We start from the raw sequence: 6,355 nt of genomic DNA on the forward strand, positions 1-6,355 counted from the left end.
ATGAGAGCCATTATGTAGAGACAAAATTGCTTATTATAACTCACAAAGAAGTCTACATGATGGAGGTGTGACTGGTGTTAATATTGGTGGAATAACAACCTACTTTCCTCATGCTTGACATGCATATCCACCAATCACCCCATCTAGAAGAATTCTAGTATAAATGTACTATAAATATTTGATGAAATGTTTTCTTAATCAAAATATTAAATAAAGATAAAATGAGTTATTTAATATTATCAAATAAAATTAGTAATTTCAATTTCAATTAAATTTTGGATAATTTAGATTGTTTTGAAATCAAAAGAATTATTATAAATATTATTTTATTATACATAATTTTAAATCGAAATAATTTTATTTTGAGCCCATGGGGTGTAGAGTAGACAATGACAAAGTGTTATGTTAAGGTACTCCATGGTGTAAAGATCATTAGTTCAAGTCTCCGTGATCTGTGGGTAAAAATGCAGCCATGCTAGGGACTAGTGTGGCCTAGGCCAGGTGCGATCCTGAGTGATTTTGGCGACTTAGATACCCCTAGATCACCGCTACTCAAGCAAAAGATTAACCATGCTAGTCATTTCAAGACTCATATAACCTAATAAACAAAATATAATCAAATTTTTTTATTTCTTTCCGAAACAATATAGAATCAAAATAATTTTATTGAATTTAGGCTTCTGTGATCCATATCAAATTTGAAGATTCTTCGGCGAAAATCACATAGAGATACTTTTGTCGACGCGTTGTGTGGTTCATCATCAGGACAAGTTGAATGAGCAGATCTCGTTTTGCACATTAAATAGACAGGGCAAAATATCCAATGACTCAATTTTACATTTCTTTCAAAAGACTCAATTTTACATTTCTTTCAAAAACAAAAAAAAAAAAAAACAAATTTTCAAAATAATTCAAAATAATTTTAATAATTATCGCTTAAAAATATATATTTTATTATAGAATTAACAGCATAAATAACATCATATCATTGATGGAGGGATTTGGAATTCGGCCGCTTTATCCAATGAAATCAAACGCTGAATTCCCTCAACCACGAAATTCCCGGGTGACTGTTCGTTAAGACGAAGAACTTCAGTATCGTAAGCGTGTCACGAACACTGTAAAACCATTCACTGTTCTACATTCAAAGTGGTGATCAGAAGGAAGATCCTTTACCACAAAATTAACTAAACATTATATCTTTGATGGAGAGATTCGGAATTACAACGACTGTTCCCTCCAATGAAGTCAAACAGTTAAATCCTACGACTTCTAAATTCTCAGTTCGCTGTTCATTAAGATGAAGCACGTGAGTATCCCAAGCCTGTCACGAACACTGCAAAATCATTCACAGTATCTGTATCCTGTAAAACTCCGGCATCAGAAATTGAAAACATTGAATCTCAGTGACACCAATTATGCAAACCAAAAACAAAGGGATAACATTGGCAACCTGATATTCGGGAAAACCGGTGAAAGTTTTAGCCAATTGTGTGATGCAGGGCGATTGAAAGAGGCTCTGGATGTGGTGATTCTCATGGATCAGTTGGGCATGGGGATCGAGTCGAACACATACATTCCTCTGCTGAAAGCCTGTGGGGATGTTCGAGCAATTGCAGAGGCCAAGATCGTCCATGCTCACATGATAATAAGTGGATTCAAGCTGCTGGATATGAAGCTTGTGGTCATGTATGTTAAGTGTGGAAAATTGGAGCTTGCTCGTCAAGTGTATGACAAAATGCCTGACCGAAATGTTGTGTCACAAACTTCCCTGATTGCCGGGTATGCGCACAGTGGGAGAATTAAAGAAGCACGCCAACTGTTTGAAGAAATGCCTGAACGAAACGTGGTGACTTGGAATGCTATGATTGCGGGATACAGTCGGAATGGGGATGACATAGAGGCTCTGTGGCTTTTTGGGCAGATGCAGCTGGAGGGTATGAAGCCGAACCACTTTACGTTTTCAAATGTGCTCAGTATCATTGCAGGGTTGGAAGCACTGGAACATGGCTTGCAGGCTCATGCGCAGATTATCAAGATAGGATTTGAAAATGGTGTTGCCGTGGGGAATGCATTGATCAATATGTATGCGAAATGTGGGAGTGTGAGCAAAGCAAGAAATGTGTTTGATAAAATGCTTAATAGAGATGTTGTTTCATGGACTGCCATGATTGCAGGGTATGCACAGAATGAGAGAATTGAGGATGCGCGCCTACTGTTTGATAAAATGGAAAAAAGAAATGTGGTCTCATGGAATGCAATGATTGCAGGATATGCGCAGGGCGGGCTTGATGACGAGGCATTGATACTCTTCAACCAAATGGAGTGGGAAGGAAACAAACCGAATCAATCCACCTTTGTGAGTGTTATAAAGGCATGCGCGAGCCAGGTTGCTCTGAAACAAGGGAAGCAGTTGCATGGGTGCATCATAAAAACTGGATTTGAGTCAGATGTTTATGTGGGGAGTACCCTCATTGATATGTATTCCAAATGCAGGGCGTTGATCGATGCCAATAAAGTGTTTTACACGATGTCTACATGGAATGTGGTTTCATGGTCTGTTATGATTAATGGGTATGCCCAGAATGGGAGAATGGATGACGCAAAACAATTATTTGAAAAAATGCCTGAACGAAATGTAATTTCTTGGAATGCGATCATCACAGGTTACATTCAGAATGGATGTAATGATGCAGCCCTGAAACTATTTATTCAAATGCAAAGTGGAGAAATACAGTTAGATGAGTTCACCTTCTCGAGTGCCTTGAGTGCGTGTGCTAGTTCGGATGCATTAGAGCTAGGAAAACAGGTCCATGCCCACATCATCAGTAAGGGGTTTGAGTCAAATCTCTCTGTTGGAAATGCTCTTGTTACTATGTATGCAAAGCATAGGAGAATAGATGATGCATGTCAAGTTTTTGACAGAATGACCAAACAAGATGTAGTTTCATGGACTGCCATGATCGCAGGGTATGCTGAAAATGGAAGAATTGAAGATGCACAGAAATGCTTTGATAAAATGCCAATACGAAATGTGGTCTCATGGAATGCCATGATTACGGCATATCTCCAAAATGGGAGGATGAAAGATGCACTTCAGGTTTTTGAAAAAATTCCAAGTCGAAATTTGGTTTCATGGAATGCCATGATTACAGTACATGCATGTGAAGAAGCTCTGGAACTCTTCTTCTATATGCATCAAGCAGGTGTAAATCCAGACCAGTCCACCTTCACTGGTGTTCTAAGTGTATGCACTGACCTAGCAGCGTTGGAGAAGGGCAAGCAAGCCCATACCTACATCATCAAGAAAGAATTTGGTTCAGATGTGCTTGTATGTAATGCACTGATCACCATGTATGGAAAATGTGGAGACATTGGTAGTGCACATCAAGTCCTGAACAAAATGCAGGAAAGAGATCTGGTCTCGTGGAATGCAATGATTACAGGATATGCCCAACATGGAAGCGGCAGTGAGGCACTTGAACTCTTTGAACAAATGCAGCAATTGGGTGTGAAGCCCAACCACATCACATTTATTGGTGTTCTGTCAGCATGTAGCCATTCTGGCCTAGTCAATGAAGGTCAGTGCTATTTTCATTCCATGAATCAAGATAATGACATCCCACCAGAGGCAGATCACTACACTTGCATGGTTGACCTTCTTGGCCGTGCTGGTCACCTTGATGAGGCAAATAAATTGATTGAAAGTATGCCATGTCAACCTGATGCTGTTGTGTGGGGAGCATTGCTTGGTGCTTGTCAACTTCATGTAAATATGGAGATAGGGAAATTTGCAGCAGAACGCCTTTTTGAGTTGGAACCTCAGAATGCTGCTGCATATGTATCTCTGTCAAACATTTATGCAAAGGCTGGTAGGTGGGATGAGGCAGCAAAGGTACGAATGTTGATGAGAGATAGGGGGGTAAAGAAGAAACCAGGTTGCAGCTGGATTGAGGTCAAGAGCAGTGTGCATACATTTGTTGTTGGGGATAGGTCACACTCTCAAACAGATAAAATATATGCATTGCTGGAAAGTTTGTATAGACAGATGAAGGGAGCAGGGTATGTACCTGACACAAATTTTATAGCACATGATATGGAGTAGTGTGCCAAGCAAAACAAATTCTACCATCACAGTGAGATTTGACCATTGCTTATCGGCTTAGAGTCTCATCCCTTGGGACACCTTTACAACTGTGCCTATGAGCGTTCATCTCAGTGGCATGAACCAAATGCCACTATGTTCGAATAATATAGAAAAAGTAATCATTGTAAGGGATTCCAACCTCTTACATTATTTCAAGGGTGGTATTACTTGATAATAATGAGGGAAAATGCATAACCTCTGACATTAAAATCATTGATTTTGCTGTAAAGCATGGTCAAAATATGTTATCTGGCTCTATTATAAGTTGCCCAGAGTAAAAGGAACGGTTGCAGGTACAGGAAAATACATTTTTGGATATAAGTGAAGTAATACTTAAATCTGAAGTTGACGTTCATCATGAAGAGACTCGCGAAGGATGACCATCCAAGTATCATTCATTGGTTTTGTTCGTGGGTAAGCTTATTTGGCTTACATCTAAAAAAGATCATGGCAAATGCCTACTCCATTACCAAGCTTTTGTAATATCTATTGGAAGACATTTTCAGAGAAATTCTGAACGCTGGTCTATAATTAGCAATAAGAAGACAAAAACTGATGGTAATATAATCTAATCTCCAAATGATTATCGAGGATGCTTTGCCAAGATATTGCAAATATAGCAAAGGATATATAACAGGAAAATCACGAGGTGGGATAATTGCAAGCACATGTCTGTATTAAGGGGAATGCTATCAACTTGAATTGCAGGAACCACTTTTTCGGTTTTCATGGATATTTGTTTGAATACTGGCAGATTGACAATACGGGGACTTCTGGATGCTATATGGAAGATTGATCCTTTGTAAACTTGTTATTCCAAGAAAGATCTAAGTTCTTTTAGCATAGGAAGGTCTAAAATTCCAAAACTTGAACTTTGGAATTTTGCAGAAGTTTTGCTTGCACCAAGCATCATCAGGGCCTTAAGATCATAAGTTTTGAACATTGGGAGCATTGCATACTTTTCTACAATAATTTATCAAAACATGGACATTGGTGCATTGGCTTGAAGTGTGTTTAGTTTTGGACCATGCACATTTGAAATCAAAGCTCCTTCCCAATGGGTGATTCAATTCAGAACATCAATTCGTTCTACTTGATAAGTTGTATTAAGGCTTGTATAGATTAGTGATTGAATGAAAATATTTAATTCTTTGAAAAGGAAGCAAATACAAAAGCACTGGAATAGGGTAGAAAGCTGGAAACTGAAGTTGAAAACTAATCTGGCTCAAAAAGAGGAAACATTGCTTTTGCTACCATTGTCTCTCTGGTCAAGCCTTGAACCTTACACTGATGCATAATGTAGGATGACTTGAAATGTGATTGCGAATTAGCAATTGGTGTGGTATGTGATGCAAATAAGAAAATTGATGACTAAAACTAGCATGTATGATGCAAAGGAAAACAAGTAACAGCCCTGTCAATTTCAAGAGCAAGGGATAAATGAAGGGATTTCCAGCAAGAAGAAAGCCTTGAACCTTAGACTAATGCATAATGTAGGATGGCTTGAAATGTGATTGTGAATTAGCAATTGGCATGGCATGTGATGCGAATAAGAAAATCGACTACTTAAACTAGCATGTGTGATGCAAAGGAAAACAAGTAACAACCCTGTCAGTTTCAAGAGCATGGGATAAATGAAGGGATTTCCAGCAAGAACTGCTACTACAAACTATTAATGAGACGTCTATAGATGACTGAAATATTTTTGACTACCAACATTCAAGAAACACTAGGCTCTTTATTTTATTGAATTGCAATGCTTTTAAAAGCTACAAGCATAGAGAAAAAGGCCCATTTTGAAATACAAAGTTTGTTAGACAAGTACCTATAAAACCATTGCAGACTACACAGAATCTTGGTCGGCCATGAATGCTGATAAAACCACATGATGCCACTGTTTCTATTGAACAATATGATGCAAGAGCATCTTTGGCTTAATAGCAACAGCAATCCACGTCGACCGATATCAGTTAGTAGCTTAGAGGATGAAATAAGAGTGTTGCAACAACATTGCTGCAACACTGTTGCTATGACGCAGCTTTGCTATTATAATGCTGTGACAAAGTTGTTGCTACAGTGCTGTGACTTCACCATTGCTGTGACACCGCCTTGCTATTACAGTGCTGCAACACTACAGATCATAACTTGCAGCGATTACACATGTCTCAGGGGACTTCATGGTGAATCGATGGGCCATTTGTGCAAGGT

The 6,355-nt window shown here is 38.6% G+C and overlaps 1 pseudogene; it reads left to right on the forward strand.

The window, feature by feature from the left end:
- Window positions 1-1,005: 1,005 nt before the first annotated feature.
- On the forward strand, window positions 1,006-5,955 carry LOC149171942 (pentatricopeptide repeat-containing protein At2g13600 pseudogene; annotated as a pseudogene).
- The last annotated feature ends 400 nt before the right edge of the window (window positions 5,956-6,355 follow it).

Source organism: Pinus tabuliformis, chromosome 4_2, assembly GCF_031772625.1.
Source record: "Pinus tabuliformis cultivar Carrire ecotype Pingquan chromosome 4_2, CPIR1, whole genome shotgun sequence".
NCBI classification, from domain to species: Eukaryota; Viridiplantae; Streptophyta; class Pinopsida; order Pinales; family Pinaceae; genus Pinus; species Pinus tabuliformis.